This window comes from Muntiacus reevesi, chromosome 20, assembly GCF_963930625.1.
Source record: "Muntiacus reevesi chromosome 20, mMunRee1.1, whole genome shotgun sequence".
In the NCBI taxonomy this organism is placed as follows: Eukaryota; Metazoa; Chordata; class Mammalia; order Artiodactyla; family Cervidae; genus Muntiacus; species Muntiacus reevesi.
Window position 1 is genome coordinate 10,720,898 of NC_089268.1, and position 27,254 is coordinate 10,748,151.

The 27,254-nt window shown below is 39.8% G+C and overlaps 1 protein-coding gene across 5 annotated transcripts in view; it reads right to left on the bottom strand.

The window, feature by feature from the left end:
* ILRUN (inflammation and lipid regulator with UBA-like and NBR1-like domains) overlaps positions 1–27,254 on the bottom strand; it is a 105,940-nt gene that overhangs the window by 19,060 nt on the left and 59,626 nt on the right. The window lies entirely within an intron of this gene.

Below are 27,254 nucleotides of genomic sequence, written 5' to 3' on the forward strand. Positions count from 1 at the left end.
ACAACAGAGGATGAGATGGTTAGATGGCATCACTGATTCAATAGGCATGAATTTGGGCAAACTCCAGGAGATGGTGATGAACAGGGAAGCCTGGCGTGCTGCAGTCCATGGGGTTGCAAAGAGTTGGACACGACTGAGTGACTCAACATGTTCAAAAGAAATCAAATTCAGTATGCCTCAAGATTTCTAAAATAATTCAAGTTAACACCAACTTCACCTTTCTGTCATATATGGAAACTGTACCATCTACACTCAAACCATAAGAGGTTTGTTTTGAAAGATGCATTATAGGACTTTTGGTCATAATTCAGTTCTTTATTTTCCTTTCCTTGTCAGCAAGTACTTGTACTCAAGTAACCCTTATGGCAATTAATAATGGCCCCAAAGCACAAGAGTACTGATGCTGGCCAATTCAGATATGCCAAAGAGAAGTCATAACATGCTTCAGCTGAAAAGGTGAAAAGTTTTCAACTGAGTAAGGAAAGAAAAGCAAAACCATACACTGAGGTTGCTAAGACTTACAGTAACAAATCTTCTAATTATGAAATTGTGAAGGAAAAAGGAAACTCATGCTAGTTTTGCTGTCACACTTAAAACTGCAAAAGTGAGAGCCATAGCGAGTGATAAGTGCTTTGTTAAGATAGAAAAGGTGTTAAAGTTGGACAATAAGCTATTTTGAAAGAGAGACTACATTCACATAACCTATTACAGTATATTATCTTAACTGTTCAAATATATTATTGTTGACAATCTCTTAATGTGAATAGTTTGTAAATTAGGCTTTATCATAGTTAGGTACGTATAGGGAAAAACAGTATATATAGGGTTCAATGCTGTCTGTGGTTTCAGAATCCATACTAGAGAGCTCAGAACATACCCCCCCCCATAGATAACTGGGGGACTACTGTATAAATAATATATAAGCCTAGAACAAATACACTAAAAAGGAAATTGAAGAAACTCCCCTGGGTTAAGTTTGTTCTCAATTTTCAATTCTATATTTGAGGAAGGGGATCTTAATTGTCAGCCATAAATATGTGATTTAAGGTTAGTGATTTGGAAGCTGTATTAAGAACTTGGTTGTATCCAAATAAACTGAGCCAGAGCCGTAGTAAGTGGAGATGCAGTGACATCTACTGTTCACTTCTATAATGAGCAACTCTTTTTACCCATGGTGAAGAGGAAGCTAACGCTGCTAATAACATTAGTATGGATCAGAGGAATGGACATCCATTCCAGATACACTGTTAAAGCAAGTATGAATTTTTACATAAACTAGTATCATAAAAGCTCAACTTGCTGATTTAACACTGCAAACAAAGACAGGCAGAGTACACTTCATTTAGAAATGTGGAACAGGAGCTAGGAATGGTGGGTCAGAGGACTATCATTCAAGACTTTCATACAAGTTTAATCTCATAAATTGATACGATGTGGCTCTTAAAGAACAATTCAATGGGAGGCAGCCTGAGGGAGACTCATTCTGTGCTCTCTTATTTTGCACTTTCTAACCAAAGGCAACATTTCTTCACTCTATTATTCATTTTTTTCCAAGCAAAATGCCTTGTCTTATAGTACATTATTTCCTACTTTTGTCTTCCACCCATCTGTTTACCAAAATCTTCTTGTAAATACATGGTATGGATAGCATACTCGGCTATAGGTCATATGTTTCATTCTCTTAGCTCAGGAAACTCAATGCTTGTGAGAAATAACAGACTTTTCTGAAGGCTATTAGCAGTACGAGACTAATGCTTTGAGAACTAAAGCTTCTTTAATACAACTCACTGAGCCTTAATCTTAAGCCATCATACTCTCTTCACTTTGGCTATTTTTCTGTACTGTTCACAGATTCTACATACTAGCTGTAAAAGAAATGTCACCTAATAAGTCCCTGATTTATGAACAACAAATAATAAACGGCCCAGTCCTGATTCTCCAAAGTTACTACCACGATGGATCGTTCTCAAGAGTACACTATGCCTTCTACATGGTACCATCTGAGGCCTCCTCATTCTACCTACAGACCTCACATTTCAGAATGTGTTCATCCCACACAGAGTGTGTGTGCTGTTTTTAATTAAACAAAAGGATGATAAAGAATGGCCCAATAGGCCTATTTCAAAGAGGCTGACCATTTCCAATTCTTGCCAGAGCACCTTAATTACTGAGATTAAAACTGCCAGCCAGGTATTTCATTATCTCTCATTCAAGTACTAAAGCAGGCCCAACCCTGCTTAGCTTCTGAGATCACAAGAGAACTGCCGTATTCAGGAAGGCATGGCTGTATACCAGGTATTTCACTGTCTCTGATGATAAAACCACAGCCGTAAGGAACTTTCAGGTCAGTTCAGTTCAGCCGCTCAGTCATGTCTGACTCTTTGCAACCCCATGAATCGCAGCATGCCAGGCCTCCCTGTCTATCACCAGCTCCCGGAGTTTACTTAAACCCATGTCCATCGAGTCGGTGATGCCACCCAGCCATCTCATCCTCAGTTGTCCCCTTCTCCTCCTGCCCCCAATCCCTCCCAGCATCTAGGAGTTATCTAATGGAACTGTTTCACTTTCTAGATGAAGGATTTGCGGTCTGGAGGTAGAAGTGATGGCCCAAGGTCAGACTTCAAGTTAGAAGTTGACCACGATGATTATCAAGACCTAGCTCTTAGTATAGCTTTTTAAATCCACACTTCTTTCTTCCCCACAGGAATCTGGGAACCAAATGTCTAGGGAATGAAAACTTTAGTTAAGTCAGTCCCATTTCTATAATATCTTTACTGACAGGTATATGATCTTTGGCACTAATAACAAGAACGGGTCAACAGGATGTACTAGAAAAGTCGCCAAGAAAATAAAACCAAGTATCAAGCCTACACAGTCAAGACTTACTGAGCAAATGGAGAAACTCAGTTTAGATGTCTTGCCATAATGCAATGTTTTAACAAGCACCTGAGCCAGAACTTTGGGGCGAGAAGGTGCTGCAAATCTTATTTCCTTCAGTTTGTCTCTTTTACATATAATAAAAGCTTTAATAGTAAGTATAAACTTTTAATAAGTCTATACTTCTTCTTGTAGAAATGTGTAATAAATTACTGAAAAGAGAACATAACCTTTTAGACTATCAGAAGTGTGGAGTAGAATGGAAACATTAAACTTGGAGACAAAATCCATCATCTTAATCAATCATGGTGACATACATCCCAGATTAAAGAATATGAAAAACACTTAAATCACATCATAATAAAAGTAAACAAGAACCTATGATTTCTCTACTAAAATAGAAATAGTTAAAAAATTAGTACAATATTAGAACTGGTAAACTTGTTTCTTGTGGGAATATAGGTTACAATGTATTTATAGTACAGGAACAGGTATAGTGGGTTGAATATAAGTAAATGGATAGTGGGTGCAAAGCTTTTCATTATGGAAGAAGGATGTTACAGTAAAGCAAGCAAAGAAGGCATTCTAAAACCCTGTGGTACTGGGTTAAAGTTAGACACATCAATATAAACTCACCGTTATCCTAATATATATGCAAATAAAGAAACAGAAACAATTAGACATGTCTGTATACAAGGAGTAGTAGGTATACATACACCATCTAGTTCTAATCACTAACGTGACCAAGAAATAATGACACCCCAGGAGCAATGGACTCACCTGGTGCTCAGTGGTTTCTAAGTACTATTCTCTAATAAAAAAAACAGATGTGAACGCTGAGCAAACTCCACAAAACAACTATTGATCGCTAACAGAGGATATCAGGCACCCGGAAAAGCAGCCCATTGTCTTCTAAAGGAGGTAGGACAAAATATAAAAGATAAAACGAGAGACAAAAGAGTTAGGGATAGAAATCCGCCCAGGGAAGGGAGTCCTAACAGAGGAAGTTTCCAAACACCAGGAAACCCTCTCACCTGCGGGTCTGGAGGAAGTTTTTGAATCTCGGAGGGCAACCTAATCGGGAGGAAAAACAAATAAAACCCACAGATTACATGCCTAAAAGCAACTCCCAGCAGAAAAGTACCCCAGACTCTCGCATCTGCAACCAGCAAGTGGGGGTTAAACAGAGAGGAGCTGGCGGCACTGCTTAGGGTAAGGACCGGCCCGAAGGCCCTAGGGCAATCGGAGGGAGCTAACTCAAGATAGCAACTTAAACTGTGGGATAGCAAGAGAGAGAGAGAATTAACCTGTGAAAAGCCCTAACTGAAGGCATTGCCGGAAGGACTAAGCAATCCCAGAGAAGAGCTAGCCGGCTGCGGACCAGCCCATCCCCCGCCAGAGGCAGGAGGCAGGGGGGAGGCGAAAGGGAAACTTGGCTCCAGAGACCGCACCCCGAACCAAACTGCAAACAGGCTTCCAGTCTCTAACCAAAGACTTCCTGAGAATCCGAATGGTTGACATCTGCCAGGAAGGTCACAGCCAGAGATCAGCCCCCAGAAGAGACACAAGGTGCACCAGACACAGCGCGCGTGGAAACTGAGGCTGGGATCGCGGAGGGGAGAAGGTGCACTGCACCGGGGGAGAGTGCGCTCAAGCTCCTGGCTGCCCGAGCTGCTCGGGGAAGGCACAAAACCCAGGCCCAGGAGTCTGCGCTTTTGTGGAGTACTCGAAAACCTGAACCTGAGCAGCTAGGGCCTGGAAAGTGCACGCAACTCAGGGCCCGCTCCCTGTAGAGCAGCCTGGAGCTTGAGCAGTGCAGACGGGTAAGCACACACGCTGTGAGTGGGGGCAAACCCAGTGTGGCTGGAACACTGCTCCCTACACACACCAGTGATATTTGTCTGCAGTGCGCCCCCCCCCCCCCCCCCCCACAGCACGACTGAACAAGCAAACCTAAACAAGAGACCACCTCCGCCCGCTTGTGTCAGGGCGGAAAGTAGACACTGAAGAGACCTGCAAACAGAAGCCAAATAAACAGAGGGAACCGCTTCAGAAAGGACCGGTGCAACAGATTAAAAGCCCTGTAGTAAAAAAAAAAAATAAAATAAAAAATAAAAGCCCTGTAGTTAACACTGACTACACCAGAAGGGGCCTATAGATATCGGGAAGTATAAGCTGGTACAGGGAGCTATCTGAAACTGAACCCACACTGCCCGCAACAGCTCCAGAGAAATTCCTACATAAATTTTCACTATTATTATTTTTTTAATAAAAGAAAATTTTTTTTCTTTTTTCAAAAGTCCTCTATTACTCCTCTATTACTCCTTAATTTTCATCTTTATAACCCACTATAACCTTGCAAGAAAAAAGGGGGGGGGACCCTATTTTTAAAGTGAACTTCATATATATTTCTCAATTTTTTAAAAAAAAATTGTATTTTTAAGAGTCTAACCTCTACTGTAGATTTTTAATCTTTGTTTTTCAATATTTGATATCAATTTTGGACATTTAAGAATCCAACCTTCAGTACCCATTTTTACTCAGGAGTGTGATTACTGGTTTGATCACTCTCTCCCCCTTTTGACTCTCCTTTTTCTCCCCCAGATCACCTCTATTTCCTCCCTCCTCCTTCTCTTCTCAATCCAATTCTGTGAATCTCTGTGGTTGTTCTGGGCTGCAGAGAACACTTAGGGAACAGAGAACTGCGTAGATCTGTCTCTCTTCTCTTGAGTCCCCTTTTTTCTCCTTCTGCTCACCTCTATCTCCGTCCTCCCTCTCCTCTTCTTCATGTAACTCTGTGAACCTCTCTAGGTGTCCCTCACTATGGAGACTCTTTCCACCAATAACCTAGAAGTTTTATTATCAGTGCTGTATGGAGAGAGAAGTCTTGAGGCTACTGGAAGAATAAGACTGAAATCCAGAGGCAAGAGGCTTAAGCCCAAAACCTGAGAACACCAGAGAACTCCTGACTACAGGGAACATTAATTAATAAGAGATCATCCAAAGGCCTCCATACCTACACTGAAACCAACTACCACCCAAGAGCCAATAAGTTCCAGAGCAAGACATACCACGCAAATTCTCCAGCAATGCAGGAACATAACCCTGAGCGTCAATATACAGGCTGCCCAAAGTCACACCAAACCCACAGACCCATCTCAAAACTCACTACTGGACACTCCATTGCACTCCAGAGAGAAGAAATCCAGCTCCACCCACCAGAACACCGACACAAGCTTCCCTAACCAGGAAACCTTGACAAGCCAATCGTCCAACCCCACCCACTGGGAGAAGCCTCCACAATAAAAGGGAACCACAGACTACCAGAATACAGAAAGGCCACCCCAAACACAGCAATCTAAATAAGATGAAAAGGCAGAGGAATACCCAACAGGTAAAGGAACATGAAAAATGCCCACCAAGCCAAACAAAAGAGGAAGAGATAGGGAATCTACCTGAAAAAGAATTTAGAATAATGATAATAAAAATGATCCAAAATCTTGAAAACAAAATGGAGTCACAGGTAAATACCCTGGAGACAAGGATTGAGAAGATGCAAGGAATGTTTAACAAGGACCTAGAATAAAAAAGAGTCAATTAAAAATGGATAATGCAATAAATGAGATCAAAAACACTCTGGAGGGAACCAACAGTAGAATAATGGAGGCAGAACATAGGATAAGTGAGGTAGAAGATAAAATGGTGGAAAAAAATGAAGCAGAGAGGAAAAAAAGAATCAAAAGAAATGAGGACAACCTTAGGGACCTCTGGGACAATGTGAAACGCCCCAACATTCGAATCATAGGAGTCCCAGAAGAAGAAGACAAAAAGAAAGGCCATGAGAAAATACTCAAGGAGATAATAGCTGAAAACTTCCCTAAAATGGGGAAGGAAATAGTTACACAAGTCCAAGAAACCCAGAGAGTCCCAAACAGGATAAACCCAAGGTGAAACACCCCAAGACACGTATTAATCAAATGAACAAAGATCAAACACAAAGAACAAATATTAAAAGCAGCAAGGGAGAAACAACATATAACACACAAGGGAATTCCCCTAAGGATTAAGGATAACAGCTGATCTTCCAATAGAAACTCTTCAGGCCAGAAGGGAATGGCATGACATACTTAAAGTAATGAAAGAGAATAACCGACAACCCAGATTACTGTACCCAGCAAGGATCTCATTCAGATATGATGGAGAATTCAAAAGCTTTACAGACAAGCAAAAGCTGAGAGAATTCAGCACCACCAAACCAGCTCTTCAACAAATGCTAAAGGATCTTCTCTAGACAGGAAACACAACAACCCAGAACCTATGGGACACGATAAAAGCAGTGCTAAGGGGAAGGTTCATAGCATTACAAGCTTACCTCAAGAAACAAGAAAAAAGTCAAATAAATAACCGAACTCTACATCTAAAGCAACTAGAGAAGGAAGAAATGAAGAACCAGGGTTAATAGTAGGAAAGAAATCTTAAAAATTAGGGCAGAAATAAATGCAAAAGAAACAAAAGAGACCATAGCAAAGATCAACAAAGCTAAAAGCTGGTTTTTTGAAAAGGTAAACAAAATTGACAAACTGTTAGCCAGACTCATCAAGAAACAAAGGGAGAAGACCAAATCAACAAAATTAGAAATGAAAATGGAGAGATCACAACAGACAACACTGAAATATAAAGGATTATAAGAGACTACTACCAGCAGCTATGTGCCAATAAAATGGACAACTTGGAAGAAAAGGACAAATTCTTAGAAAAGTATAACTTTCCAAAACTGAACCAGGAAGAAATAGAAGATCTTAACAGACCATCACAAGCGCGGAAATCGAAACTGTAATCAGAAATCTTCCAGCAAACAAAACCCAGGACCAGATGGCTTCACATCTGAATTCTATCAAAAATTTAAAGAGCTAACACCTATCTTATTCAAACTTTTCCAGAAAATTGCAGAAGAAGGTAAACTCCCAAACTCATTTTATGAGGCCACCATCACCCTAATACCAAAACCAGACAAAGATATCACAAAAAAAGAAAACTACAAGCCAATATCACTGATGAACAGAGATGCAAAAATCCTTAACAAAATTCTAGCAAACAGAATCCAACAACATATTAAAAAGATCATACATCATGACCAAGTGGGCTTTATCCCAGGAATGCAAGGATTCTTTAATATCTCCAAATCAATCAATGTAATATACCACATTAACAAATTGAAAGATAAAAATCATATTATCTCAATAGGTGCAGAAAAAGCCTTTGACAAAATTCAACATCCATTTATGATAAAAACTCTCCAGAAAGCAGGAACAGAAGGAACATACCTCAACATAATAAAAACTATATATGACAAACCCATAGCAGACAGTATCCTCAATGGTGGAAAATTGAAAGCATTTCCCCTAAAGTCAGGGACAAGACAAGGGTGCCCACTCTCACCACTACTATTCAACATAGTTTTGGAAGTGTTGGAAACAGTAATCAGAGCAGAAAAAGAAATAAAAGGAATCCAGATAGGAAAAGAAGAAGTAAAACTCTCACTGTTTGCAGATGACACGATCCTCTACATAGAAAACCCTAAAGACTCTACCAGAAAATTACTAGAGCTAATCAATGAATATTGTAAAGTTGCAGGATATAAAACTAATACACAGGAATCCTTTGCATTCCTATACACTAATAATGAGAAAACAGAAAGAGAAATTAAGGAAACAATTCCATTCACCATTGCAACAAAAATAAAAATACTTAGGAGTATATCTACCTAAAGAAACAAAAGAGAAGACACTGATGAAAGAAATCAAAGAGGACACAAACAGATGGAGAAATATACCGTGTTCGTGAACTGGAAGAATCAATATTGTGAAAATGAGTATACTACCCAAAGCAATCTATAGATTCAATACAATCCCTATCAAGCTAGTTTTCACAGAACTAGAACAAATAATTTCACAATTTGTATGGAAATACAAAAAACCTCAAATAGCCAAAGCAATCTTGAGAAAGAAGAATGGAACTGGAGGAATCAACCTGCCTGACTTCAGGCTCTACTACAAAGTCACAGTCATCAAGACAGTATGGTACTGGTACAAAGACAGAAATATAGATTAATGGAACAAAATAGAAAGCCCAGAGATAAATCCACGTACCTATGGACACCTTATCTTCGACAAAGGAGGCAAGAATATACAATGGAGAAAAGACAACCTCTTTAAAACAAGTGGTGCTGGGAAAACTGGTCAACCGCTTGTAAAAGAATGAAACTAGAACACTTTCTAACACCATACACAACAATAAACTCAAAATGGATTAAAGATCTAAATGTAAGACCAGAAACTATAAAACTCCTAGAGGAGAACATAGGCAAAACACTCTCCAACATAAGTCACAGCAAGATCCTCTATGACCCACCTCCCAGAATATTGGAAATAAAAGCAAAAATAAACAAATGGGACCTAATGAAACTTAAAAGCTTTTGCACAACAAAGGAAACTATAAGCAAGGTGAAGAAAAGACAGCCTTCAGAATGGGTGAAAATAATAGCAAGAGGAATAATCTCAAAAATATACAAGCAACTCCTGCAGCTCAATTCCAGAAAAATAAATGACCCAATCAAAAAATGGGCCAAAGAACTAAACAGACATTCCTCCAAAGAAGACATACAGATGGCTAACAAAGACATGAAAAGATGCTCAACATCACTCACTATCAGAGAAATGCAAATCAAAACCACAATGAGGTACCACTACATGCCAGTCAGAATGGCTGCTATCCAAAAGTCTACAAGCAATAAATGCTGGAGAGGGTGTGGAGAAAAGGGAACTCTCTTACACTGTTGGCGGGAATGCAAACTAGTACAACCACTGTGGAGAACAGTGTGGAGATTCCTTTAAAAGCTGGAAACAGAACTGCCATATGACCCAGCAATCCCACTTCTGGGCATACACACCAAGGAAACCAGATCTGAAAGAGACACGTGTACCCCAATGCTCATAGCAGCACTGTTTATAATAGCCAGGACATGGAAGCAACCTAGATCCCCATCAGCAGACGAATGGAGAAGAAAGCTGTGGTACATATACACAATGGAGTATTACTCAGCCATTAAAAAGAATACATTTGAATCAGTTCTAATGAGATGGATGAAACTGGAGCCCATTATACAGAGTGAAGTAAGCCAGAAAGATAAAGACCAATACAGTATACTAACGTATATATATGGAATTTAAAAAGATGGTAACAATAACCCTATATGCAGGACAGAAAGAGACACAGATGTATAGAACAGACCTTTGGACTCTGTGGGAGAAGGCGAGGGTGGGATGATCTGAGAGAATAGCATTGAAATATGTATATCATCAAGCGTGAAACAGATCGCCAGCCCAGGTTGGATGCATGAGACAAGTGCTCAGGGCTGGTGCACTGGGAAGACCCAGAGAGATGGGATGGGGAGGGAGGTGGGAGCAGGGATCAGGATGGGGAACACATGTAAATTCATGGCTGATTCATGTCAATGTATGGCAAAAACCACTACAATATTGTAAAGTAATTAGCCTCCAACTAATAAAAATAAATGAAAAAATTAAAAAAATAATAATAAAAAAACAAGGGCTTCTTGGAGAAATGACTAATTCTAGGATTTGGGCATGGAAAATTTAAGAAAAGCCTGGAACATCTTGTTGCACCAGAAAGTAAGGAAGTGCTCAAAACACAAAAGGATTGGGCATGTTACAGGGATACAGGAGCCATCTGAAAGAGCTCCCTCTGGAGCTGGAACAACTTGGGCAACAAAATAAAGCAGCACTCACTGCACTGTAATTCCAACTATAAAATAAATATACATGGGTTCATAGTTCTATAAATAAATGAGGGAGAAGAAACGAACTTCCTTACAAAAGAATTCCAAATAATACACACACACACACAGACACACACACATATATAATATATAAAGATATTCTCCCTTCAAAGAGGTGCAGCTTAATTCTATACACCCTTCCCAACCCACTCTATCTTAGAGTAGGGAAAGAGAAAAGGATTAACTTTACGGTGGAGAAACTGGCAAACAAACTACTTAAACAAAGTGACCATGGTTAGTTTCATCAGAGATATTATGCAAATATCAAGTGCCCCCACCTCGCTCGTAGGGCACTTCAGGGCACTTCACTTTCCTAGTATTCTTTCCTAAACCTGTAAATCAGTCCAATCATGTGGAAAACATCAGACAAGCTCAGACTGGAGGACATTATAAAGGACAGTTTATATAAAGCATACTTGCCAGTATTCCTCGAAACTATCAGGGGATATGAAAAACATGGAAAGATAGAAACTGTCACAGATCAGACGGGACTGGGACACACGACCACCAAGCATAACATGGGACTCTAGTTTCTGGAACAGAAGGATTTCTGAAACAGAAAGGTAGGAAAAAATGATGAAATACGAAGTCGGGAGTTGAGTTCATAGTAAGGTACCAACATTGATGCCTTCATACTAGCAACAGTGTCATGATTATGTAAGATGCTAACAATGGGGCAAACTGGGTACATGGGAACTGTGTTCAGTTCTGAAACTTTACTGTAAATATAAAAATTGTTACAAGTTTACTAAAATAAATTAGTATAGTATTTTAAAAGTGTATTTTCAGACATTAGCAGGTAAAGTTGTAACAAAGTCAACACTAACAGTTCTCTCTGTAGTGAAGTGACTGAGGAGAGGGCTGTGATCCACAGGGGTAGAACAAGCTGCAGCAGGGCAGGCAGGAGGGGCCATCACTCACTCAGTTCTTCAGGGGCCTCAAAAGGACCATCTCATCAACCCGACACGAGTCACTCCTACCTTCGGGCAGATCTCACCCTTCCAGGTCAATCTCTTCTCAGCAGTGCAGTAAGGGCATTATGGTCTTTAAATGGGAACAGCAAGGAGTGCACAAACGAACCAGCCTGGTGTGGATACTGGGCTGAAACTGCCTAATTCCAGAGCCTGCCTGTGTGCCACACAAGATGCAAATGGAAGCCATGGAAAGCAAGTGATAAACTGCTGCATTAATAGGTTCTACTTGTTCTGGGTTCCCAAGGGAAAAGGGTTGGAGGCTTTGGAAAGTACCACTTTCAAAGATCCATTAAATAAGGACACCTCAAAGTAATTCCAACTGTGACTAGGACTGAAATCTCAATAGTCTTCTGAACTCTAGAACAACTGCCTTGGGCTTGACCCCTGAGAGCTGTGAGACAGCACCAGGAGACAAAGGCTGGTCTTAGCCACTGAAGCATCACTACGAACAAAGCTAGTGGAGGTGATGGAATTCCAGTTGAGCTATTTCAAATCCTGAAAGATGATGCTGTGAAAGTGCTGCACTCAATATGCCAGCAAATTTGGAAAACTCAGCAGTGGCCACAGGACTGGAAAAGGTCAGTTTTCATTCCAATCCCAAAGAAAGGCAATGCCAAAGAATGCTCAAACTACCACACAATTGCACTCATCTCACACGCTAGGAAAGTAATGCTCAAAATTTTCTAAGCCTGGCTTCAGCAATACGTGAACCGTGAACTTCCAGAGATGTTCAAGCTGGTTTTAGAAAAGGCAGAGGAACCAGAGATCAAATTGCCAACATCCGCTGGGATCATCAAAAAAGCAAAGGAGTTCCAGAAAAACATCTATTTCTGCTTTATTGACTATGTCAAAGCCTTTGACTGTGTGGATCACCATAAACTGTGGAAAATTCTGAAAGAGATGGGAATACCAGACCACCTGACCTGCCTCTTGAGAAACCTATATGCAGGTCAGGAAGCAACAGTTAGAACTGGACGTGGACCAACAGACTGGTTTCAAATAGGAAAAGGAGTATGTCAAGGCTGTATATTGTCACCCTGCTTATTTAACTTATATGCAGAGTACATCATGAGAAATGCTGGGCTGAAAGAAGCACAAGCTGGAATCAAGACTGCTGGGAGAAAAATCAATAACCTCAGATATGCAGATGACACCACCCTTATGGCAGAAAGTGAAGAGGAACTAAAAAGCCTCTTGATGAAAGTGAAAGAGAAGAGTGAAAAAGTTGGTTTAAAGCTCACATTCAGAAAACTAAGATCCATGGCATCTGGTCCCGTCACTTCATGGAAAATAGATGGGGAAACAGTGGTAACAGTGTCAGACTTTATTTTTCTGGGCTCTAAAATCACTGCAGATGGTGATTGCAGCCATGAAACTAAAAGATGCTTACTCCTTGGAAGGAAAGTTATGACCAACCTAGACAGCATATTAAAAAGCAGAGACATTACTTGGCCAACAAATGTCCGTCTAGTCAAGGCTATGGTTTTTCCAGTTGTCATGTATGGATGTGAGAATTGGACTGTGAAGAAAGCTGAGCACCGAAGAATTGATGCTTTGAACTGTGGTGTTGGAGAAGACTCCTGAGAGTCCCTTGGACTGCAAGGAGGTCCAACCAGTCCATCCTAAAGGAGCTCAGCCCTGGGTGTTCATTGGAAGGACTGATGTTGAAGCTGAAACTCCAATACTTTGGCCACCTGATGTGAAGAGTTGACTCATTGGGAAAGACCCTGATGCTGAGAGGGATTGGGGGCAGGAGGAGAAGGGGACGACAGAGGATGAGATGGCTGGATGGTATCACCGACTCAATGGACATGAGTTTGAGTAAACTTCGGGAGTTGGTGATAGACAGGGAGGCCTGGTGTGCTGCGATTCATGGGGTCGCAAAGAGTTGGACACAACTGAGCGACTGAACTGAACTGAGATTTGAATTTGGAGGCTGCAAATTCAAACCCTTCCTAAAGCTCAACTCATCTTCAAAGTACTACAGGAACCCCATATTTCTCCCTGAGGATTAAGAAACAACTTGGGTCTATAGAGATAAAAAGGCTCTAGTCAGCTGCTGGGCTATGCGCCATGGGGGCTCATATTTCACTTCCAGAGTAGGAAGGCTGGGTGTGCGCTGCCTGGCTTCAGTGAGAAAAGTTTGGAAGGGAGAGTCTGCGTACTGAAACAAGCTTTTAGGAGGTAGCGCAAAGGTCGGCGTTACAGCAGGTCTCAACATCTCTGTCTGTCTCTGCCCAGCCTCAACCTCCAGACTGTATTTCCATACTTTTTACCCCGCACACGCTTTGCTCCCGCGACACCTGCCCAGGCACCCAGATACCTTCACTATTAACACAACAGCTGCCTTAGCCTCTACGGAGGGGAGAAGGGAGAGCCAGGCTCTAGCTCATCCATTCCTCACAGGCAACTCTTGATTTCTGGGGCCCAGGCGCCGTCTACAGCAGTGACTGCCACAGGGCTGCCCCTACTCAACTCTGCCTCCCTCCCCATCCTCACTCCCCTCCATCTTGCCACAGTGTGTAGTAAAAACGTATCCCTTAGTTTCATATTTTCTCAGGAATTTCTTTTAAAAATTTACTTTTAATGGGAAGATAACCGCTTTACAGTATGGTGTTAGTTTCTGCCATACACCAACAAGAACCAGCCATAGGTATACATATGTGCTCTCCCTCCTGAACCTCCCTCCCACCTCTCCAGGTCATCACAGAGCCCCAGCCTGAGTTCCTTGAATCATACTGCACATTTCCACTGGCTATCTATTTTACGTATGGTAGTGTATCTGCTTCCATGCTGCTCTCTCAATTCATCCCACCCTCTCCTCCCACTTCCCTTTGTCCCTAACTCTGATCTCTGTGTCCGCATAGTCACTGCTGCCCTGCAAACAGGTTCGTTAACAGTCCCCAAGCAGCAGGAGGAAATAAACTGCAAGTGGCAGACTTTTTTTTTTTCCCTTTCTCTTCTAATCCTGTGTTGTCAAGGCATCTGGTTCCACCTGAACTGACTACTACTGCTGCTGCTGCTGCTAAGTCACTTCAGTCGTGTCCGACTCTGTGCGACCCCATCCCTGGGATTCTCCAGGCAAGAACACTGGAGTGGGTTGCCATTTCCTTCTCCAATGCATAAAAGTGAAAAGTGAAAGTGAAGTCGCTCAGCCATGTCCGATTCTTCGAGACCCCATGGACTGCAGCCTACCAGGCTCCTCCGTCCATGGGATTTTCCAGGCAAGAGTACTGGAGTGGGGTGCAATTGCCTTCTCTGCCACCTGAACTTAACTTCATCTCAAATCTTGAGCTAACCAATGCATTTTTCTCATGGAAAATATCTTCCTTAAGGGAGGAGAAGGGGACGACAGAGGATAAGACAGTTGGATGGCATCACTGACTCAATGGACATGAGTTTGAGCAAGCTCCAGGAGTTGGTGATGGACAGGGAGGCCTGGTGTTCTGCAGTCCATGGGGTCACAAAGAGTCGGACACAACTGAGCGACTGAACTGAACTGAAGCTATGTTAATGAACTATGTATTTGCTTGAAAATGTGCCTTTCTTCAAGATTCATGTCAATTGTTTTATGGCCGGGGATGACTCACCTTGTGCCAATGCTACCTCAAAATGCATGTTGTGGGTGAGGGGTCTGGTGCAACTCAGTCAGTTTTGAGGTGTTTCCTTCCTCTAATTAGCAGCTTGCTAAAAGGTAATAACTCCTTGTTAAAAACTAGCAAGGGGGCACTTTTCTGTCCCCTTCAGATGTCTATGTCAGAAACTTTCACTGTCTCTTTTACACTTTAATAAAACTTTGCTATACACAAAGCTCTGAGTGATTAAGCCTAGTCACTTGGCTCCAGGCCGAATTCCTCTCCTCCGGAGGCCAAGAATCCCGGCATCCTTCACAGCTCGTAGCAGTAACCTTTCAGTACCATCTTTCTAGATTCCAAATATATGGATTAATATACAATATTTGTTTTTCTCTTTCTGATTTAATTCACTCTTTGTAATAGGCTATAGTTTCATCCACTTCATTAGCACTGAGTCAAATGCATTCCTTTTTACGGTTGAGCAATATTCCATTGTATATACATATCACAGCTTCTTTATCCATTCATCTGTTGATGGACACCTGAGTTGCTTCCATGTCCTTACTACTTTAAATACTGCTGCAGTGAACACTGGGGTACATGTGTCTGTTTCAATTATGGCTTTCTCAGGGTATATGCCCAGAAGTGTGATTGTTGGATCACATGGTGGTTTTATTCCTAGTTTTTTGAGGAATCTCCATACTGTTCTCCATAGTGGCTGTATCAATTTATATTCCCATCAACAGTGCAACAGGGTTCCCTTTTCCCCACATCCTCTCCAGCATTTATTATTTGTAGATTTTTTGATCATGGCCATTCTGACTCGTGTGAGATAAGGAATTTCCTTTTAAAATGAAAACACCTCGATAAGGAACATATTAAGCTACATTAACCTCATTATCAGATTAGCCAACAAGCCTAAGTGCACAAAGGGGAGAAGAAAGAGAAGCCCAGGACAGAGCACTGGAAGCCTGGATGAGACGAGACAGTAAGGGGTATTCAGTGCCCAGAATAGGGAGAGAGGCTCAGAAAGAAAAGCAGACGTGGCAACAACAAAGAGACGATTCATTTTCACAGTTTTTTCAAATCACGCCCTATTTAATAATCACAAGCTTCTGCTGTAACATGGCAGGTGAGGGGCGAGAGCAGGTTTTAGTCATCTTTTAATCTCTTATTTACTTTAGGTCTTAGGAAATAAGGACTCCTACTTCCCAAACCCAGTAAAATCAGTGCCACGAAATGAAGAGTAAAAATATAAACAGATCTGAGACAAAAGATGAAAACTGGCTCAGAATGGGGGGAAATTTGCCATTAATTGGGCTTGGAGGATAGACACAGAGAAAGGTAGATACAAGGGTAACAGGAGACACTATTTCTCGCAAGGTCATTCAGCAGCTGTAAAATGTTACACTGACTCTTTCAGTGGCTACTGCTTTCTTACCAATGACGCCCCCAGATCAGCTTTGTTACAGCCATCTATTATCACTGAGGCTAAACAACTGCCAAACTGCCCTTCCCCACAACATCACCCAAACCCTAACTAATCCTCCCCTCTAGCCCTACCTCAGAAACAGCAGCCAATTCAAAATTGAGCCCCCTTCCCCGGAGCCTCTTCTGACTCCTTCAGCAGGAACCCACGCTTACAGATGCTGCTGACCCCATCCACTCTCACAGCTGCCGTCCCCCAGTTCCCCTGGGGTGCCACTCTCACCACACGTCAATCAGTATGCTTTTGTCAGACTCCAGGCTCATTTCACGTGATCTCTGAACCCAGATGCCCTCCTCTCCTCCCACTCCCAGCCTCAACTCCTAGAAGCACAGATTTCCACCCCTTCCTACCAGTCTTCTCTACTCGTACAACTACCCTCCCCTGAAGTAGGCCTACCACCAGCTGATAACAAAAGGAAAGAAAAGTGAATTCAGGAAGTCAGAAAAAAGAAAGAGGAGGAAACCAAAGAATAAAGGAAAACAAGGGGTATATAGTACTGGAGAAGCCTAGTGACAGAAATAGATGAAGGAGAACAGAATGATTAATTGGACCCAGTGGAGCTGACAAATCACGGAAGTTGAGAACTGAGAACAAAGCACTGGATGTAGCATCATGGAGGTCACAGGTGATTTTGGAAAAAGCAGCAGTTTTGGTGGAGTAGGAGGGACAGAAGCCTGAATGGAAAGAATGCATGAGACCAGGCAAACAGGAGGGAATACCCATTTCTGATACTATCAGGAATGTGAAAGAGAGAAGAGAAATGGGGAAGAAGCTAGAGAAAAATTAATAATACATTATTAATATATGCAACAGCAAGAAATTTTTTAATCAATCCAACCTATACGTACTTTTCAAGGCATGTAAAACAATAATGTGTACCAATACTATGTCTCCAAAGGATTTTTAGTTTATATTGGAAGATGTTTAGATAACTCAGATATCCATCAATGGAGACTAAGCTAGAAAAATGAAGACATATCTACCAAAGAGAATACACCACAGCCATAAAAAGGAATGAAGATTTCTACACTAATCTCTAGAATATAATTCTTAAGTGAAAAAAAAGTAAGATGTAGATCAGTATCTATAGTTATAACACTTCGCTGTAAGATAAGAGACATATTTACATACATCTGCTGGTATCTGCAAAACAAAACTCTAAATGGACAATCCACAAATGAATAAATAAAAGTGAGCACCTATAGGAGGAGCAACAGATTAACTGAAAGAGACAGAATGGAAGGGAGACCTCTGTGTCAATTTCCCAGGATGGTGATTGACACAGGGTAGGAGTGCTCAATAAATATAAAAAAAAATTTTTTTAATTATTTATGCAGAAATACTAGCACTGTAAGTGACATTAAAAAAAATGCTTACTGTGTTACTTTGTTGGAAGACAGAGTCAATGATAAGAATAATGTCTGATGACTGGTGATATCTAACTGTAGTAGAAGACTCTAACAATAACAGTAAAACAGATTTCTTGTATAAAATCTAAGAGTTTATGATACCTATAAAAAGTTTATGATACCTATAAAAAGGATATATAATCTTCAATGCTCCTCATTCATTAGTTTCACCAAAGTAAATAAAGCAATAAACGCTTACTCTTAAAGAACTGCAATTAAAGGTAAGGAATTAAGCATTTAATCTGGCCTTATTTGTAAAACTGAATTTCAGGAAAATAAATCATTGCTGATAAAGAAAAGTTTCCTCTCCCCAGAACTACTCCAGCTAATAAATGTGAGGGAAAATTGCCATTCTCTAATCCCTATTTGAAATTATTCAGGCAATAATCAATGAACAAAAACATTAGGCAAAACGTTGGTTGATGGGGAGGACCTTTGCAGGGATCAGGCTGTTACCACTTGAACCCTTTCACTGATCTCAGCATCACTAAGAGTCAAACAATTTTGAAAAAGAAGAATGGCAGTATCACACTTCTTGATTTCAAATCTTATTACAACAAAACAATAGTAATCCAAATAGTGTGGTGTTTACAAATACACATATGGATCATGGAAGAGAATGAAGAGCTCAAAAAGAAACCCTCACATTTAAGGTCAAATGATTTTTTACAAGAATACTAAGCATTCAATGGCAAAGGGAAATATTTTCAACAAATGGTGGTAGGAAAACATGCAAAATGATTAATCTGGATCCTTACCTTATACCATATACAAAAATTAAATGGATCAAAGATCTAGACATGAACCTCTTAGAAGAAAAGAGTCATGACACTGGATCTGGAAATAATTTCTTGGATTTGACTCCAAAAGCACCAAAGAAAAAAGATAAATTGGACTACATCAAAATTAAAACATTTATCCTTCAGGTCATTTATCCATTCTTCTGCCTCAGTTATTCTGCTATGGATCCTTCTAGCATATTATTCATCTGTTTGTTCTTTAGTTCTTTTAGGTCTTTGATAAACATTTCTTGCATCTTCTCAATCTTTGCCTCCATTATTTATCCAAGATCCAGAATCATTTTCACTATCATTATTCTGAATTCTTTTTCTAGAAGGTTGCCTATCTCCACTTCATTCAGTTGTTTTTCTGGGGTTTTATCTTGTCCCTTCATCTGAGACATAACCTTCTGCTTTAACATGCTGATTGACTTTTTGTAATGTGGTTTTTGTTTTAGTCACTGTGGGACTGTGGTTCTTCTTGCTTCATCTGTCTGCCCTCTGATGGAGGAGGCTAAGACGCTTGTATAAGCTTCCTGATGGGAGGGACTGGTGGTGAGAAAAACTGGGTCTTGCTCTGGTGGGCAGGGCCTTGCTCAGTAAAGCTTTAATCCAACTATCTGCTGATGAGTGAGGTTGGGCTCCCTCCCTGGCATTTTTTGGTCTGAGGCAACCCAACCCTCTGGTTGATGGCAACTTCCAAGGAGGACCTTCCAGGCTGGTGCCCCATTCCTGTGGTGAGCCCCTGCCAATCCATACCTCCTCCACAGGAAACCCTCCAACGCTAGCAGGTAGTTTTGGTTTAGTCTCCTGTGGGGGGTCACTCCTTTCCTCTGAGTCTTGATGTACACAAGTATTTGTTTCTGCCCTGTAAGACTGGAGTCTGTTTTCCTGGAAATTACTGCTGCAGAACTGAACAAGAAAAAAGAATGAAAAGAAATGAAGACAGCCTGAGAGACCTCTGGGACTACATTAAACACACCAGCATTCACACTGTAGGGGTCTCAGAAAGAGATGAGAAAGAAAAAGGACCTGAGAAAGTATTTGAAGAGATAATAGCTGAAAACTTCCCAAACATGGGAAAGGAAATATTCAACCAAGTCCAGGAAGCAGAGTCTCAGGCAGGATAAACCAAAGACGGAACACACTGAGACACACCATAATCAAACTAACAAAAATTAAAGACACGGCTGTGCTTAAGTCGCTTAGCTGTGTCCAACTCTTTGCTACCCCAAGGACTGTAGCCCATGAGGCTCCTCTGTCCATGGGGATTCTCCAGGCAAGAATACTGGAGTGGGTTGCCATGCCCTCCTCCAGGGGATCTTTCCAACCCAGGGATCAAACCCAAGTCTCCCACACTGCAGACGGATTCTTTACATCTGAGCCACCAGGGAAGCCCTAAAAAATATTAAAAGCAACAAGGGAAAGCAACAAATAACATTCAAGGGAATTCCCTTCAGGCTATCAGCCCATTTCTCAACAGAAACTCTATAAGCCAGAAGGGAATGGCATGATATATTAAAAGTGGTGAAAGGAAAGAACCTACAACCAATAACACTCTATGGAGCAAGACTCTCCTTCAGATTTGATGGAGAAATCAAAAGCTTTCTAGACAAGCAAAAGTTAAAGAGAATTCAGCACCACCAAACCAGTTTTAGAACAAATGCTAAAGGAACTTCTCTAGGCAGGAAACAGGAGGAAAAGACCCACCTACCGAAAATAAACTCAAAACAATTAAGAAAATGATAATAGGATCATACATATTGATAATTACCTTAAATATAAATGGATTAAATGCACCAACCAAAAGACACAGACAGGCTGAGCTGATGTATGCAGGTGGATGTATGCACTTCCACTTACCACATCACTCTGCTTGACCCCCCAAATTGTATGTAATTATTTTATATTGTTAGGTTAATCATGTTATCATTGTGACTTGCAATTGTAATTATCTTTTTTTTTTGTAATTATCTTTTATTTTTTGTCTGGCTATTGACTGTGAAAACTGATAAACACCTTTCACTACTGCAATTATGTAACTATTACTCACAATACCATTGTATCATGATTGGTCAGCAGAAAAATAATAGAATTCTGTATTATCAAAACTATCATTTAATAGAAAACTCTGGAATAACTTTTTAAAATCCAGATGCATATCAGAATTATCTTGGAATTTTTTGAAAAATACAAATGTCCAGGTATTGCTTTTTTTTTTTTTGCCAGAGTTCCAGATATGTTCCTAATGAGCAGCCATGTTTAAAAACAACTGGACTACATGAGAAACTTTTACTTTTTTATCTAGTTTGTTTCACTCTTCTATTTCATATTCAGTGCTCCCACTTCATTTAGTTTATGTTTTCCAATTTCTCCATCTCTTTTTTTTATGTTATTTCTCAAGTCTTTATCACGCATAGTAGAAAAGCTCTTGTATACATATATATAAATAATATGTATATGTATTTTAGAAAACATAAATTTTTGCCTAACTAAAAAATTTAAGACATTTTGATTCCACTTGTTTGACTTAGTATAAATAGAATGCCAGATTTCTAATTTAAAAAAATAGATATGCAACAAGCAACAAAGGTTATTGTAAAGGACAGGGAACCATAGTCAATGTCTTGTAGTAATCCATAAAGGAAAACAATTTCAAAATAATATATGTATACATGAATAACTGACTCACAAAAAAATTTCTACTTTTTGAAATTTAATCATGTTTTATCTTTTTGCAAGTTTATCTAAATGTCCTATGGATATCTAGTAATGATGTATGGGACACAAAATTTTAAATACATGTGTGTAGGACATAAGATTAATAAAAACTAATATAAATAGAAATCTACTATATTTAATTATTAATGACATCATTCAAGATGCTCCTATTTTCTGCACTTGATAAAATATTCTCAGAGAAATGTTAACATGTCTCACTATGATTATATATATGTATTTTTACCCTTATGTTTCATCTTATTTTTGCTTTATATATCTGTTTCTTTGTTGTTAGTTGTCTAATGTTTTATGATGTTTATCTTCTTTGTGAATTGTACCTTTTATCAGTAAAAATATTCATCTTTGTTTCATTAAAAAAAAACAACGATCCAGGGAAAAAACAATTAAAATGTAGGTGGATCAAATGACACAATTAATAGAGTGCAAAGGGAAACCATGGAATGAAGAAAATACTTACAAATCAATATCTGGTAATTGGCAAATACCCAAAATACTGGGTTAGCCAAAAAATTGGTTTGGGTTTTTCTGTTAACATCTTATAGAACTACTTTAAACACTGGCCAATCCAATATATAAAGAACTCCTACAAAATAAAACTCATAACCTGAGTTTAAGATGGGCAAAGGGCCTTTTGCCTGATTGTATCTGAGAAAGAAAGGTATGTCACCAGCAGCTCTACTGGAGCCACCCAGGAAAATCAGGCCAGGCTTCTTGCTCTTGCTGCATCTGCTCAAACCTGCATTGTCTGATCCAAAAATACAGGCTTAATATGCTGTTTCCAACAGTACCTGAAGGATATAGGCTTCATTAAGTTGGACGAAGTGAACTTCCTTGAATGGGTCACCCAGGACATCTACCTTACCACAGAAATGATGTATATTAAAAAAAAAAAACCTTTTCAGTTTTATTTTAATGTGAATGGAATAGTCAACTGACTACAGAAATCTTTTAAAAACTTAATAACTAATCTTCTCAAAGGATTCATCTTCAAAATATGTGACTTATTTTCCCTCAGTTATATAAAAGTATTCATGCTGGGGGGTAAAATGTGCAAAAGGACTTTTGAACAGACAAACTGAAGGACCTAAAAGCAGAGGCAAAGATGATCAGTGTCACTCATCATTAGAGAACTACAAATTACAACTATAATACGATACAATCTCATACTCACTAGGATGGCTACTGTCAAAAAAAAAAAAAAAAACAAAAACAGAAAATAGTAAGCCTGGACAAGGATGTGGAGAAACTGCAACTCTTATACCCTGGGGAGAGTAGAATGGTATAGCCACTACGGAAAACAGTATGGCATTTCCTCAAAAAATTAAAAATTTTTGCCACATGGTCCAGCAACCCTCACTTCTAGGTATATACCCAAAAGAACTAAAGGCAGAGTTTCAAAGAGGGATTTGTATATCTGTTTTCATAGCAGCATTATTCATAATACCAAAAGGGAGAAGCAATCCAAGTGTATACATCAATGGATAAATGATTTTAATGTGAGGAATATACATACAATGGAATATTATTCAGCCTTATAAAACTGGGAAATTCTGAACCACATTAAAACTTGGATGAACCTTTAAGATGAACTGAAATAAATTGCCAGTCACAAAAGGACAAAAACTGATACCACTTAGATGAGGTACCTAGAGAGACAGGAAATAGAAGGGTGGTTGTCAGGGGCTGGAGGGAGAAGGAAAAGAGGAGTTAATATTTAATAGGTATTAAGAGTTTCACTTTTGCAAGAGTTCTGGAGCTAGATGGTGCCGACAGTTGTACAACAATGTGAAAGCGCTTAATGCCACTGACCTGTATACTTAAAAATGGTTAAGATGGTAAATTGTTATGTTATGTTATGTTATTTCACCACAATTAGAACAAATAAAACCCTGAGGTCTAGTAACTTTGAATCAGCAGCTCAGGGTCAATCAGTAATATATTACATGGCAGCATCAAAACCAGAGGTCAGACTTTTTAACTCCTGGACTGGTGCTTATCCAGAACAACACGCAGCACCTCCGCCCTACCCCCCCACTCCCCTCCCCAGTCAGCTTTGAGTGTTCCACCAACCAGTAAAGAGACAGTGCTCATGGACACAACTATTTCTGGCAAAAAAGATGAAAATATTAACATTCTAACAATTTAAACTTTTATAGCCCACTAATATAACTGAGAAATGCTGGGCTGCAAGAAGCACAAGCTGGAATCAAGATTGCTGGGAGAAATATCAGTAACCTCAGATATGCAGATGACACCACCCTTATGGCAGAAAGTGAAGAGGAACTAAAAAGCCTCTTGATGAAAGTGAAAGAGAAGAGTGAAAAAGTTGGCTTAAAGCTCACATTCAGAAAACTAAGATCATGGCATCTGGTCCCATCACTTCATGGAAAATAGATGGGGAAACAGTGGAAACAGTGTCAGACTTTATTTTTCTGGGCTCCAAATTCACTGCAGATGGTGATTGCAGCCATGAAACTAAAAGATGCTTACTCCTTGGAAGGAAAGTTATGACCAACCTAGATAGCACATTAAAAAGCAGAGACATTACTTTGCCAACAAAGGTCCATCTATCTGGTCAAGGTTATGGTTTTTCCAGTGGTCATGTATGGATGTGAGAGTTGGACTGTGAAGAAAGCTGAGCACCGAAAACTTGATGCTTTTGAACTGTGGTGTAGGAGAAGACTCTTGAGAGTCCCTTGGTCTGCAAGGAGATCCAACCAGTCCATCCTAAAGGAGATCAGTCCTGGGTGTTCACTGGAAGGACTGATGCTAAAGCTGAAACTCCAGTACTTTGGCCACCTTATGCGAAGAGTTGACTCTTTGGAAAAGACCCTGATGCTGGGAGGGATTGGGGGTAAGAGGAGAAGGGGACAACAGAGGATGAGATGGCTGGATGGCATCACCGACTCGACAGGCATGAGTCTGAGTAAACACTGGGAGTTGGTGATGGACAGGGAGGCCTGGCATGCTGCAATTCATGGGGTGGCAAAGAGTTGGACATGACTGAGTGACTGAACTGAACTGAATATAACTGAATGAATGATAGTGCAACTGCAGAAAACCAATACAGCCTGAAAATACATTTAAGCAACTTAAATTACTAATTTAAATCTCAAAGTATAACCAAAACTACAAAGGGAATCACTATAGCACATTTAGAGCCAAACATGTGCAACTGGCATGAAACACACAGAATTAAACTGGCATTTAAACTATCATTTTGCATTAACTTTTTGTTCATCCTAAGTACCCCTTCCTCTTCATTTCCACTCCAGCCCCTTAACAGGCCAAAATACTTTCCTGGCTTGAATCTGGGCATAGAGCTTAGAGAACAAATGATTATCATTCCGAGACTGAAGTAGCAGCAACCACAAACTTGGGGTCTTAGGACTTACTCAAGGCCAACAAGACTTCCTAGTCCTAGAGAGGGAGCCACCCTCACTACTGTCTTGCAGCTGAGGTACAGCACACTGGGCCTTTCAGTCTGGACCACAACAGTCTGCTACTCATCTCTTTCAGACAACCATCACCTTCAATCTACCTCCCACTCTTTGCACACACAGAACCTTCAATTCATGTCAAACTGCATTAGTCAAGCTCAACCATAGTTTATACTTATTTACTACAATCTGGAAATGTGCTACGCTATCACCAATCTGAATCTTTTTAGTTAAATTACTGTGTCTCTAGGGAAGCCCCTTCAGACACCATTTGACCTAGAATATCATTATTTCCTAATGTTTATTATTACTATTATTGAAAGAAGCATTTTTAACAGATTTTATTATTTTTAAAAGTAAACAGATCACTAGCCCAGGTGAGATGCATGAGACGAGTTTTTGGGCCTGGTGCACTGGGAGGACCCAGAGGAGTCGGGTGGAGAGGGAGGTGGGAGGGGGGATCGGGATGGGGAATACGTATAACTCTATGGCTGATTCGTGTCAATGTATGACAAAACCCACTGAAATGTTGTGAAGTAATTGGCCTCCAACTAATAAAATTAAAAAAAATAAAAAATAAAAAAAAAAGTAGATGCAGGTTCACCACAAAACTGAGAAGATAATATACTCTCTGCTCCACATACACATACACTCTTTTACCATCAACATCCCATGAAGTGATATATCTGTTACAACTGATGAACCTACACAGATGCATTATTATCGTCTGAAGTCCATAGCTAGGGTTCACTCTTGGTGTTGTACATTCTGTGGGTTTTGATAAATGTATGACATGTCTCTATCATTATATCACATAGAATAGTTTCACTGCCCTCTGTGCTCTGCCTATTCATCCCTCCCTCACCTAGACATTGGCAACCACTGTTTCCACAGTTGTGCCTTTTCTAGTATGCTAATATAGTTGGAATTGTACCTTTTCAGACCAGTTTTTTCATTTAGTAATATGTACTTAAGGTTCTTATGTATCTTTTCAAGAACTGAAGACTCATTTCTTTTTTGTGCTGGATGGTATTGCACTGTCTAGATGTACCAAAATTTATTTATCCATTCACCTACTGAAGGACATTTTGACTGCTCCCAAGTTTTGGCAATTATGAATAAAACTGCTGTAAATATGGTGAGAATATTTTAGTTTTCTAAATATTCTAAATCAAGCAGAGAGACAGCCCCTCCTCTCTTCCTAGTTTGCTGAGAGTTCAATCACAAATAGGTACTGAATTTTAGCAAATGGTTTTACTGTATCTATTGATATGAACATATTGACTTTTCCTCTTATTCTGTTGATACAGTTAATCATATTAATTGATCTTTTGAATGTTGAACCAGCCTTGAATATCTGGGATAAATTTCATTTGGACGTAGTGCCATTATTCTTTTTATGCATTGTTGGCTTTGATATGCTAATATTTTGTTGATGACTTTTACATCTATATTCATGAGAGATAATGGTCTATGATTTTCTTTCCTTGTAACTGTCTGGTTTGGCATTAGGATAATGCTGGCCTCTTGAATGAGTCGGGAAGTGTTCTTTCTCTGCTTCATTCTTCTGGAGGAGATCCCAGAATAGTAGGATAATTTCTTCTTTAGCTGTCTGGCAGTATTCACTAGTGAACTCATCTAGGCCTGGTGCTCTCTATTTTCTAAGGTTAGTAACTGTTGGTTCACTTTCTCTATAGAAACGGCCAATACCAATGGTTTATTTCTTCTTGTGTGACTCTGGTAGATTGTACCCATCAAGAAATTGACCTATTACATCTAAATCAATCTATCAAATCTGTGGGCATTACATATGTTTGTTACCAACATGAGTTGCTCATTAATATTCCTTTATCATCCTTTAAATGTCTGTGGGATCTGTAGTGATGCTCTCTCTTTCATTTCTGACTTTAGTAATTTGTGTTCTCTTCCTTTTCTTTCTTAGTCTGGCCAGAGGTTCCTGACTTTTAATCTTTTCAAAAAAACTGTTTTGGGTTTTGTTGATTTTCTCTATTGATTTCTGCTCTAATTTACATTTTACTTCTGATTGAATTTGCTCTTATTTTTTTAGTTTCCTAGAGTGAAAGCTTAGATTATTATAGATTTTAGGTTTT